This window comes from Hylaeus anthracinus, unplaced genomic scaffold (genome assembly GCF_026225885.1).
Source record: "Hylaeus anthracinus isolate JK02 unplaced genomic scaffold, UHH_iyHylAnth1.0_haploid 12001, whole genome shotgun sequence".
NCBI lineage: Eukaryota > Metazoa > Arthropoda > Insecta > Hymenoptera > Colletidae > Hylaeus > Hylaeus anthracinus.
Window position 1 is genome coordinate 13,483,386 of NW_026534348.1, and position 13,388 is coordinate 13,496,773.

General features: G+C 36.7%; 1 protein-coding gene across 2 annotated transcripts in view; it reads right to left on the reverse strand.

The window, feature by feature from the left end:
- LOC128890584 (uncharacterized) overlaps positions 1-13,388 on the reverse strand; it is a 62,169-nt gene that overhangs the window by 11,456 nt on the left and 37,325 nt on the right. The window lies entirely within an intron of this gene.

Here is a 13,388-nt window from a genome sequence, read left to right on the forward strand (position 1 = left end):
GTCTATCGTTGTCACTTCGAATAGGAGCTATCAGAAAATTCTATCATCAATGCTTGTTACTGGGAACCCTCTGCAAGTAGCAATTTCTAGTTTAAATGGAAACAAGTGATAGCATATTATCAGGGCCGGGGTGACCTTTTGCGGGGCCGGGTTCAAACATTTTGCGGGGCCTGAATTCACATTCAAATTCAACGAGAAATTATTTATTTACAAATTCTGTTGCATATTATATATTTTCTTATAAGATGAATATTAAATAATAATACTTTGATGATTTTTGTCACTCCTTCAAACTGAATCATCGTTATTAAAAAAATGTCTTGCATCTGTTAATGGTATCATCATTCCGTAAAAAGTTAATCAACATTTTCGTAGACCGCCAAAATACGGGGCCGGGTTCCAGCGAACGCGCTGAACTTGCCTTGCGCCAGCCCTGCATATTATAACAGAAAAGAAATGAATATACAAACTCTGATATGTCCCATTTTATTTTATGTATCCTTTACTTTCAAAAATGTTGGATGGTATTATCCACGTCAAAAGAGTAGATGGAGGTGCTCATAAAGTATTACTCAGTACCTATATTAAACAACTGAGTGTATTCATGTCCAGAAACATTATGAATATTCCTTTTCATAATTAAACATCTTACTGATTCAGTTTCAAGGAATCTGTTGTCGCATTTATGTCTTCATTGAGTTTCACCTTGAACTAATTGCATTCATACTCCTACGTATTTGCTGTAAGTATACGATGGAAAGATGATCAAAACGGGTTCAGCAGATTATTGTTTTAATTATATTGAAGTACTATGTAAATTTGCAAGCTGGAACAAATATAGCGACAGTATACATGCACATGGGAATAAAGTTTATTACCCAACATTTCGAATCTGGGCTCTTTTCGGGGGAATCCTCTGTTACTGTAACGAGATCGACGGGATAGCTTGCTGTACATTGATATTAAGTTAGTTTTCATTTATATTTTTTACATTGTACATTCAGTTTCATAGTAATTACTATATTCTGCTCAAAATATAGCATGTAACATATAAAACATTAATGTATGTACTTGAAAATTCGTCTTAAAATTACTGGATTATTGTCAAAAATATATATATCTAAATAACTGTGGTTCTCCGACTCCACTATGGTGTTTGAACTAGACACTAAAAGGTAAGCAAAGTCCTATTTCACTTGTACAATAAGCCTAGAGTAAAACATCCAACACAGTTGAAGTTCGCACAAATTTTACTTGTCACAAATCTATCGCTTGTAAACTAGCATTATATTATACAATCTTATTACAACTTTTCTTCTTAGAAGTAACATACTTATATAATTAAATTAACAACTAGCCATACATACTATTATACACGAAAATGAGTACAGGAAGATTTCTCTACGGCAATATGATTGTTTATCTTCGACCTATGCGCGCACTGTTTATCTTCGTGTCCTCTCAATCTATGCGTACATTGTTTACACCTACCTACTGACGACACTCGTACTATATCGTTTCTGTTGTTTAATGTACTTTCAGATCTGTTTCCTACGATATTCATATCGTTTTCTTTATCGTTCGCTTGTAACTTAATTTTGTCTACCCTGGAATGTAATGTACGCATTTGTTCTTGCGTGGCATCGGATTCATCGCATTGAATTTTTTTCCACGTTTGTTTACGTGACAACGTGTCACGTAATATATATATGATAATACATACACATATGACATACATTGATTTTGACAACACTTCTGCACTACAAAGTTAGTTATATATATATTTTTCGTCGGTAGTTTTAATGTTAATGATATAAGTATATAAATAAATTTCGTTGTCAAGAGTAAGTTTTAAAATTAAACTGTAAGTACAATTGCTCTTGCACTCAGTTTCGTTCGTCAATGAAATAACTAAGAAAGACTAGCTACAAGTTTTTATATTTTTAATGAGCTCAGTTTCCCATTCACGACCACTCATGTAACGACAAGAAAATAATTAAATTCCTTTTCGAAGCTAGTATCGCAATTCCAGTAGAATTTTTCCAACCGAACGACCACTTCCGGCAGAACAACATACGAATTCACGTGATCTACTATATGGGTTTAGTGGCAATAGAATAGATTACACGTTCAGCCGCGGTACATCGCAAACACAAAATAGAGTTTTTCATTGCTAGGTAGACGGGACTGCTTTGAAATTGTAATACGCAAGGGAACGACATAATCAAATCGCAAATCAAACCGGATTCTTATGACCGTTCGGCAAACCGACGAGGAAGTGATTACCATCGTTCGAAATACGAAACACACTCTTGCTCCTTTTTTCGCCCTGAGTCGCAATGAGAAAGGACTTGGGATATTACGTACCCACCGCGAAACGCAGGGAAAATTTGTGCCCGGACGATTGAAATCGTGGATTAGGCGCTTCCTACTTTCAGATTGCGGGCCATTTTGAAAAATCCACTGGAAGCCAGAAGCAATATCTCCCGCATCAAAGCGGCGTAACGAGATGTTTGAGAGACCTTCCTGAGTGATATCTGGGTAATATTTTATCGACTGGTGAACGGCAACGTAAGCATAATCGGGACGTTTAAATTCGCGTACCAGGGGCACTCGTGCCGTGGGTTTAATTAATATACTCGCATTTAGTATATTAAGTGGAAAGCTATCTTTGGTTCCAAGATCCGGGAGACAAGGTTACATTATTATAAATTTACGCGAATTCGTTGCGCGCCAGGAATGCGCACTTCCTGCATCCTATTCGGGAAACTTGATCGCGAAGATTCTGCGAGCCAAGGGAAACTTTGTTTATATCAGAGGGAGAGATAACCACGATCAAAGAACGACGGTAACATGAATGGAGTATCTCTAATTGCGAAATGGAAATCTATTAATGATTTCCAAACCGTTTGTAGACGTAAGCGAGACTCATTTATGATAATGTCAGAAAGAAACTTACCTTAGGTAAGATGATAAAGAAATTTGATGAGTGAACTGGAATAACGATATTTTAAAGTAATTTTAATAAGCACTAACTCAACTTATGCAACTTATTGCAGTCTTTTTTAGTGATTTTTAACGCTTTCCTTATTAAATAAAGTATAAATTTAATTCTAATTACTAAATGTAACTAGAATTTTCACAGGGCTCCATATAAAATATTTGCAATGATTTATACTGTAAGGTAGGTATCATAAGAAATGTCTGGTTAATAAAATGTATAGATTTCAAACGAAAGTGCTCTGGCAAAAATTAAGAGGACTAAAGCAGGATACGATCCAGGTAGAAATAATTGATGGAGAACGAAAGATCTATCCAAAGGAGACGGTCGCGCGTCGCGATTGGTCGGTCGAGCAGGCTTGGTGTATTGCATTATAAAGTCGTACCTTCAACCTCTTCGAATGATAGCACAATTGATGAACAGAGGTGTAATAAAGCACCTTTGTGCGAAAGAAATCCTACTTGCATGCTAGAAGTTTTCCATCAATAATCGTTAATGAGACAAGCACTTTATCGAGGCGGTATTCCGAATACCCTAACGATTTCGAAACGCAATTTAGTCGAGAACGGTTTCATCTCAAGTGACGAACGCGGTGTGTTCCAGGAACTAACGTTACCAGACGCGAGACTACCTCGTTAATCCTAGCCATCGTGATCGCAAACTTCACGCGGTTGTATCCGTATCTAAAATCAACGACACCGACACAATCCGAGGGTAATTGAAAGTACACCGACGATGGAAGACGCGTCGAACTGTTGTGATAATCTGCATTTATTCGCGGCAGGGACGCTGCTTCAGATTTAATTGAACGCTATTTCATTAATCTTCGCGCAGGTAGCAAGGATCTTGTCACCGTGGCTCGGTTAGCTTCTAGAGCACTTCTCATTCATTTGTTGCTATGTATTTCAATAGATTCAAACTGCCTAGGGTGGTTACGTTCGGAGATCGTGCTTGTGCACACGTGTACATGTACATGATCACGAATGTTTCTACTTGAAAGCAGTTTCAGATGAATATATCAGTCTTTAGGGGAATTCGTAACGTTATGACGCTTTTCTGTAATAATACACCACAATTGAATTTATATATTACATGAAAATTTTAGTTTTCTGTACAGGTTTTCATATGTAGATTGCATGTTCAGCTGCGATATTACACGATGAACATACATGCTGATTTATATTCACCATGATTCAGCGGTCAAATTACACACTGGTGGACTGAATATCAACACTGAATAGCAATTCGATCTCATCAGTATATACATATTTCTTCATTTTCTATAATAATGATAAATTATTCGAAGATTCAAATATGAAACTAATCGTTAATATAAATTAATTAATAGAAACTAAAAATATCTGCCGGGCGTGAATGTGTTAACAATGACCAGGGAAAGAATTCAAAATTACGCTAACTCGCGTCACCAGTAGAATCAAGAGTGACGCGAATTCGCGTCCGTGATCGCGATTGTGTTAAACATAAACCGCAGAAAGGGGAAGGCGCATCGATGCGCAACATTAACGGTCCAGGCTCGGTATCATGGGAATCACTTGCTACGGAACGTGGGAGTTTGCAGCCACACCTTCTTCGCCGGAGGATCGCATTGAAAAGGACGTTTCGCGAGGAGGCTGTGGAAGGAGAGAATCTGTAATCGCGAGAGAGAAAGAGAACCTCGTCCCTCGAAAATATTTCTCGAGAGTGAAAGCATCCGGCTCGCCATAGTGCAGCACACCATCTCGAAGCACCTCCGGCTACGTATCGTCGGCGTGCTACACGAGGTAGCGATCGTCTCCTAGGGATCGTGACGACTTAAACTTTCGTTTAATTTATCATGGCGAGCGTGAGGGTCCAATCAAGAACTTTCTCTCGAAGGGAAAAATCCGACCGCGCGTACTTTGCCTCTTTCACTTTCGACTTCATCTCTCTGCCGCCCGCTGCTTTCATCCGGAAATATCGGAGATACGCTCGTGCAACGTTATTAACGACGATTAGATTAGTGGAAAATTTAACGTCGACTATTACTAGGTAAATGAAATATTTCGTGTTGTACATTCTTGTCGTAATTTACAAGGACGACCGGAAATCCTTACTCATGATGATTGAAAATTAATGAAACGTTTAAGTATATAAACTTTATATGTGTATATTTTAGTAACGTAGCCTTATATAGCAGAAAAAAGATGGAATTTTTTGATTTGTATTAGCACGAGAAATTCACCTCGAAGAAAGTTTCCAAACATTATTTTTCACTGGAGTTTCTTTGAATATTCAAACACACAAAATTATGAAATAATGTACACAAATGCATAAATATATAAAATATAAAATACATAGTTATAATATTTAGAAAACAAATCATACTTTCATTTACGTTTCTGTTCTTCATCGTGTACATAAAACTGAAAATTTGCATAAACATCCGCAGTCTACGCATAACTTACGTAATGTAAAAGTTAACGGAACTATATTCTGATAATGTTAAGACGTTACATGTATAAAACAACTTGATGCATGAAATGCGAAGATATGCTCGTCAAAGGAAAGAAGCATCCCAAAATAGTTGGTACATATTTTAATCGTTAAAAATCATTATAAAACGTTCCAATATCAATGACTTTACTTTTATAGCGGTAAACAAGTACCCCTCAAGCAAACTATGTAAAACACAAATTTTATTATCAGTTATGTGATTGAATATATTGCAATACATATATCGTACTTTCTAATTGCCTCTCGACTTTTTTTCGGCCAATTCAAATTGGAAATTTGATAAATCAGATGAACCACATGGACGTTTATAGTCCCATAATTCTTGACGCGGGTGGAATACCATTGCATATTATCTAAGATCGGATGCATCCAGCTTCCGCATCCTAACATGGAATGCGTATCACGATCCATATATCGAGTAAACGACTAATAAGGCTTCGTGATCAAGATTTGCCGGTTTCTCGAATTGATTTGCAGGTAAATAAATCCAACACCAAATTGAGGAAATAGCTTGTCTCGTAAGAAATGTTCAAGACGCGATTTGCAACTAATGCACGCACTGGGGGCTATTAATTAACATTTCCGACATTTAAAAATAATACTTCCTTCAAGCGATTGCACGTAGGTGAGAAATATTATTAGGATCGAAAATTAATGGAATTTTTAAAGCAAAGTATACGTTATTTTATTAACTACTAGCATATACATACATCACTATCACAAACTGATAAATATTTTAATTAAATACCAAGTACTGTACATAAAAGTGAACTAAAAGACTACTCCACATTCATATTAAATACAAGAGGCATTTTTATTCGGATAATATTCTAAATGCCCAATAGAACCGACAATGTTATACAATGGTACAAAAATAAATGGAAATTATACTTCGGATACACTATATTTTCGCTTATTCATTACCTAATATTTCTCGGTTATTAAAAGTAATGTATTTATTATTATCGAACATTATCGTTAACTCTTTATAGTCCGTGGCAATTATGTTTACTTAGGGAATGTTATATGCAGTATGTCCTCTCCAAGCACACATGTACTAGTAATGCGTAGGATTACGAGACACAACTTCCATCGATTAGGGGCTATCGACACGTGCTAGACTTAAATATCTTTGAATAGTAATGAAGTTGAAAAACACGTTTCACGCACACGCTACTGGTTAATATATGTGCGAAATACACGCTACATCGCACCTACATTTTATTCAATAATACGGAATACTATTCAACGATTATAAATGGATCAATAGCGAGATGAAAGTACCATACGTACGATTGTACGGTATCAGGTTCCGTATCGCTGATGTTTTAGTTGTCTTTGTCGTTAGGCATGATTGGCCTTGGCAATGTGGTTAAGTCGTTACACTTGTTTTAGAATATCTTTCAGTATTAAAACCATGCGTTCGATTACACTTTCGCTATTGGATGCATACATTAGTTCAGCTTGTATCCATGATTTTTGTTTTCAAAAGCATATATTTATGAATTTCTATAGATGGTCACGTAAAAATGTAAAAACATGTAAAAGCATAAAATTTATACGTCATATAATTCAAATCTGCTCTTTATTATATTATTTGAATGTTGACGGTGGAATGTGTAATATTCGATACATTTTATTGGTTAGTGAAAGTATTATTAAATAAATTAATTACGTTGTAAATTAGAGAATATTTAAAAAGTATTTGATCTGATAACTTAAATTTCGATATCACGATGTCGTTATAGTAATTTTCTGTAATAAACTATAAACACACGTTCTGCTTTATATGTATAGTTACAGTAATAAAGATTGAGATCATACCGTCTTTAGCTATATTCAAACATATGTAATAATATAATAACAGCCTATTATCCGGTGCAACGAGTGTATAGTTCATAATGAAATATGTTACATACAATTCTATGTAAACGTAGATTGTGTCGTTAATATTATCGAATAAATGATTATCAACAGAACAGACCAATAATTACAAAGTATTTTAATGAAAGAACAGGTGAATCGAATCACCTGCTCTTACTCGCTGTTTAACGATGAGTTATCGCTTTAGCAAACTCTAAAGAACTGGAATATCGGCAGCTAATTTTACAAAATTATACGGAAATGGTGGATTGCTGCGTATTTTTACTTGAGGAATGTGAAATACGGGAATCTGACGACGCTTTCTCTTTAATTAAGAATCAAATAAATACCACCCCGGGCTATTAATCGCCTTTTAATTTTCTTCAATAAATTTATGTTCGAACATGGACATCAAATAACACCTTATCGAACGGCATATATTTTAGTGCTCGTTGCCGAGTTTAATAACAATCTTTAAACATCATATACCTACGTACTTTATTACGCATTTAATTATATATTAAGTAACTGGACTATAACTAAATAAGTACATTTGATTTTATCAATCATTATGTAAGCAACGAAAGTGAATAAGATTACTGATATCCACTGCTATACATTGATGAAGAATCCTGTACTATATGTATAATGCTCTCATCGAATTATACATAGGTACGTTTGGATTACTAAAGGTAATCCTTGAAAGGTAAACATCGGTATATATTTATATATATACAGTGAATTAATTTTTGCTAAAGTGAAGTTATCCCGTCTAAAACGTGCTTGGTTCTTCATTTAATGTTAGGCATTAGTTGGAAGAGCGAAGACGCTTTAATTCCATTTCGATAGGCACGTATCGGTTACCTGATGGTTGTAAATTTATTCTGGAGTGACGGATTTCAAACTTACTTCCTAGGCTATGGCAATTTATCACCGAACGGAGAATGAAAGAACTCGTAAAGATTGCTTCGAAATAGAGCGTCGGCGTCAGTCGCAAGTACTCGTGATCGGTACAATTTCCTTCGAGAACAGTAGAATCTTACAAGACTCATGATGTTCGTATGACTTTCTCTCCTCGCCATAAGGCGACTGACTTCCTGGTAGCGGACGACTGGGTTATGACTGACGTATCGAGCACGATCACGAAGATTCTTAATCTTCTACACCTTTTTCTTAAACTTCGCATTATCTAAGTTATAGTCGGACACAGTTATAATGGCTTACCTAATACAATAAAGACAGTCTCTATTATGTGGTTACTCTAGAATCACCAGAACCGTTTTCATAGACAACGTTTCATCAAAAACAATTTAAAACATTCTATCGTGTACTACCGATTAATACATATATATAATAATTCAACAGTCTCCTTAAATGCACAAGTTTCTCTACGATAAATGGACAGTAACATGATCATCCGGGATCGGATATCTCGATGAGACAATGCTAATGCAACGATCAAACTTTTTTTATTATTACCGTTTTTGTTGTAAAACTGTTACCATTATATTCCTGGCATTTTTCTGATTAAAATAAGACCAACCACGACATAATTCGCAACATATTTACTAGATATTGTTTCACCGAAATAATCCCGGTGTTGGTCGCCATTTTCGCATGTCGCTCAATTTTCAAGGAGAAAACTCGGTTCAGCCCCGGGCGGTCCTATTGATGCAGTAAGCACTATGCGGTTCTTGAAATCGATACGGAGGGTCTCGTTTGGGATTCTAGGCCCAGAATATTGGAATTCTTCCCGTTTTCCTTCGTTGGACCTAAAATCCCAAACGAGACCCTCCGTATCGATTTCAAGAACCGCATGGTGCTTACTGCATCAATGGGACCGCCCGGGACCGAACCCAGATTTTTCCTTAAAAATTAGCAAACTTTGAAGCGTTATTCCTTGAAAATTAATAAAAATCGGGTAAATACATTAAAGCTTAATGAAAAAAAAAATATACAGTTCCATTTGAAAAACGAAACTTGACCATCATATCACGTTAAATACGTGAACGTTAAAAACGTTCCTTTGCGCTGAAACATTAGCCCCATTTTACCATGCAATTTCCATACTTGAAATTTTGCATTCAGCCGGTAGTTTTGGAGTTAGAGCTCTGTATCACTTAGGCTGGGACACCCTGTATACATTGTACACACTGACCACAATTTTTACCGATACGATCTTCGCACATCTAATAATATCCCTTTGCACTCGGATGTCTGTTCTGAGGGACGCAAAACTTTGTTACTGCGGCAATAGCACGAATTCTGTGAAAGTAAACGCGTTCCCAGTTCACGCAATAAGATTTTAGCTATAGAATTCCATTCCTTCGAAGATCGTTTATCAACGCTTTAGAATCAGTTACGTCTTTCATTTACTAGACATTCATTCAATCGAGATTGATGGGAATTCTAACTGAAAGAGGAAAGCACGTTTTAACCGTCAAGGACATAGCATCCTTATAACCGTTTTTTTTTCTGCACAAGTGCAGCCGTGGTCTAGAATGTTGCGCTCATCAGAGCGAGAACGCTTTAGTCATTCGCATTCTCTAGTAACTAATTACGTATATATTCTAATCCAGTGTATCATTCGTCTTGCAGTGGAACGGCGTAGGAGTCAAAATGAGTCATATTAGCCAAGATATTACGATCCATTACTTTCTCTTCATATAATAATTCGACCGTGTTTATCGATCGTTACATTCAAATCTATTTAGTTAATACCGACTTTGACCGTTCACTTTGTACAAACTTCTTCATCCGCATCAGGTGTGTCCATACCCATACGCGCGACAGCGCGCTGTCGCTTTATTTATGAGTTGTCAACACGTAATTCCTTAACTGATTTATGACGTGTGGGTTCCCGTTTTACAAGGCGATAGAAAACGAAAGAAGTCACAGACACAGTTGTCGCTGGACACAATTGTCCTCGAGTCTTCTTTTTGATTGCGTCTTGCGCCACGGGTGTTCCGCCCTTGTGGAACCAACGTTCGCCATTAATGCGGCGCACGGTAACGAAACGATTCAGTTATTTGTCATGCCTGCCGGCTTTATTGTAACAACCTGTACCTGCTTGCTCCCCGACCGGGAGACCGATACTGGTTTTCCGATTAGAAGTTCAATGGTCAGCGGCCATTATAGATGACATTAGATTTCGATTGCTCTAATTCTTTCGCCGATTACGAGCATCAATACACGTCCCACGCTATGGAAAGTGGTTCGGCTGATAGGTATTTTCTTTATTACGGTGCGCAGACTGGTAAATGTCAATCGAGCGATCTTGATTGGCTTTGTTTCGCAGGCACGGTAATGCGATATAAACCGGCAAGAAGGAAAAGTGCGAATAGGTATCGCGATACTGTGGAACAGTAACGAATACCGCAACCATCGGTCATTCTTTCAGAAATTTTCACGTGATGAAGCATTGGTGGTTATATAGGGTAATGAGTGAATAAGGCTTTGTGCACTAAATTGAACGTGCGAGAAGATAATGATGGCTGGATGAGATTCAAGTTAACACTGAATGTACCGAGTCGGTCAATTTCATCTATTTACTTCGAACTTCTTAAAATTACTCCAATTTTGACCAAACGGTTTGATGTACGTGAAAATAATGTGATACAAAAATATTGGTTATCAATAGATCTAAAAAAATATCAGCGACACGATGTACCTAGCTTTTATATTTAATCCGCAATAACATTTTTTATGTTAAAAATGAATTAAAAATTACAAGATGAATTTCAGGGAAACTTATTAGATATATTATTCTAAACTTTATAAAAAAGAATCGTTTTATTATCTGGGAAATTTCAAGAAGATAAAATCTGCACTTTGCAGCATGTTATAAACAATGTAATTAAACCATCCTTGTGTAAAGAAATGTATCGAACTTTTAATTTTATATATAACTATTTAGATGGGATATGCTTCATCTGAATACTATTCTAGCCACGATTGTTTCATCATGCGCCACGGTAAGCCGAACGTATAAAATTTGTTCCTTTTATTGCAGAAATTTAACAGTTGAGAGATTTTCTCGTTGAAACGTGACTGTATGACCACTTGGAAGAAATACGACACGTTGCACCGCGTCAACAAGTGGGCGCAGCTGACAGACAACGCTACGCGTTGAAGTTGAATGATCGACGTAGGTGGCGCATTGCTGCTACCTGATAGGTGGGCGTCGGAGTATTCACGAGTGCGTAAGAGTGCGTATTTCTCTCGATTGTTACTTACAGGACAATATATCCACTATGCTTGCCAAGGCTCACGAGTCACGCACGATTCCTACATTCACGTGATGTTTCCGATAATCGACCATTATTTCGTATAATATGTTCCAACTTTCTCACGATGATCTGGAGTAAGCATTCTTAATCATTTGCTGACCACATATCAGTCTAACTCGATATCGCATACCCGTTGGACCCTATGTCTGCTTCGACACACATAGAAGTTTATGACTTCTGTTATGGTGTCCTACGGTTTCCAAGTATATTTTCTTGTAACATTGCTATTTTATATATGTATGTATTGACAGAGAAATCCGTTGCATTTTCTAGGTAATACTACAGGCAGTAGTGATGTTAAATTTTACATTCACTCAGCTAATCGCTACATGTGCAATAGCGTTTGAAAAGGTTTGAGTAAAAATGAATAGGATATAAAACGAAAACGACTGGGTTGTAAAGTCAAATACGGTAATAAATTATAACAGAAATATGAGTTGTGTTTGAAATTGGCTACGACTTCTCATAACCAATAAATATGATACAAATGTGGTCTTGCTTGTTATTGTTAGTGATTTTTTTGGTCTTTATTAGCATTCTTATATGATGGTAAATGGTATCGTTTAGGACGTGCCATGGAGCATTAGAGAAGAGCCTAAGATTTTTTTATTGAAAACTATGTATTGCAATCTTCAAGATGCTTGAGGACCGTATGGCCACATTGATTTCAACATAATAATATAAATGAGTAATTTACAAGCTCATCTTGTTTTCTTTCTATTTCAGCTGAGTATATCTAAATTGTATATCATTCTTAGAGGTTAATTTATTAATTCTACTCTGCAACAGTGTTAAGGACATTTTATCCTGGGTTATTTCTTACCGCTGTAATTTAATGCTGCACCACTAAGAGATAGTAAAATCAAATTCTATTTACAACATTCATAAAAAATTGTATAATGTGCCCTCCTGTATTGTATCGGTATCGTACCTTACAAAACACTTTAAGGTGTTCGCCTGTACATTACGCTTTGCTTTCATCGGTCAACGCAATAATTCATCGTCGAAGATACAATCTATTTCCTACTTAAGCATTAACAATGGAAGAAATTCTTGTGGGATGAAATTTCTCACCGCACAGTGGTTTATCATCTGTTCATGATAAAGTGCACGCAGTTGACGACAAGGACGCTATCGAGATATACATGTTTCGAGTTATATGCGTTTGGTTCCGAAAAGTTCTAAACGCTACTCTACTCTCCTTGCGCTGTGCCGATCGCGGACATTGCGCCCGCCAATTTGTTCCTTCGGCATCAATCACTCCGGAACAAAGCGGTTTCCGCAATGTCTTTGGTATGCGGTGCTGTATAATTTCGAGAGTGTTAAAGTTTCAAGCCCTCGCCATTGTGGGCCTTGGTGCACGATTTGTATGCAAATCTGCAGAAAACCGGTCGTAATTTACGGCCTGTCGGGTTTGCCATTATTTAAGGAATAAGGCAATAACAAAGGTATCTGTCAGCGTTCTGTGGCAAAATAATTTTTTACATCCTAGTTTTATACGATATCCTGTTGCGAAACGATCGTCGAACTTACCCTCCCTAAAGGGTACAGTTCGTTGTGTTAAAGTGCAATTCGATTTATATTAAAATTCGTAAGTACAACGAGCATGATAACTTCCCTTCCGTAACCTAATTAAATAATAGGCAGCGTGTCTTGTTTCACTTTATCGTTTTATCGCGAGACAAACATTGCGCAGAATACAAATTAATGCACTTTCACGGCGTTCACGGTGTGAGCTTTCT